The following is a 999-nucleotide window of genomic DNA, read 5'->3' as shown; positions in this document are numbered from 1 at the left end:
GCTGACTCGCCGAATGTCCTTGGATTTCCCGCTAGGGTAAAGACATGCGCAGTGCACGCTTCCCAAAAGGGTCCTTAAGTGGATTAAGTTTTTAAACTTTGACAATTGATAAAATGAGATCGAATAAGGAGGTAGACTTTAAGTGAAAAGTGACAACTCAAGTAATATATATCGTAAATATCATATTAACCAGTGTATTATAAAAATTTTCTCTTTATTGAATTTTCTTTTTATATATAACTTGAACTTCTTTTTTTAATGTTAAGAACTATAGAACATTAATTAGTTTGTACCGTAGTGGTTTCATCCGGAGCTTGATAAAGACACGACAAATAGACACCACGTCAGAAGTCTTGTTGTGAAGCTTTAAGTAAATAGGGTACAAACTACATATGAAGTTAAAAGTTAATTGCGAAGCTTCCTTTCGTATTTAAATTGTATCATTTTTGTTGTTATATGAAATACAATAATAATGCATGAAGAGAAATTAATTAATGAAGTCAATAAAACTCGATATACTTTTTTGGTAGCTACGATGATATAACCACTTACATACGTACTCATCCTTCATATGTTAAGGGTAAAAATATTTTCAAACAATGTATCACTTATACAAGCTTGTTGTCTATGCTGCTATACGTTCTACCAATTAGGGGCGCGCTAGGGTATTGAGCTTTTGAAGGGCTACAGATATTGGTATGTAACTAAATGTGAATTATTTGGTACGCGTCATTCCTCCCCTCATAGAAACATTATGTCTGTTTCCGTTTACACCACTCAATTGTAACTGCTTACCCCGGTTTAATATAAGCTGAACCAAACAATTTAATAATCGGTCAAATTACAATTTACAATGCTTTAAATCTATATGCTCTAAACAATATCCAAATTCCTTCCTTTATTTAGGTAAAATTTATAGTTATATTGTCTTCTAGTCTTAAAGATTCGAGCTCTGTACTAATTTAACGATTCCTATTAACATAAAGGCTTACTTTATAA

This window comes from Danaus plexippus, chromosome 8, assembly GCF_018135715.1.
Source record: "Danaus plexippus chromosome 8, MEX_DaPlex, whole genome shotgun sequence".
NCBI lineage: Eukaryota > Metazoa > Arthropoda > Insecta > Lepidoptera > Nymphalidae > Danaus > Danaus plexippus.
Note: the sequence above shows the minus strand (reverse complement) of the source record.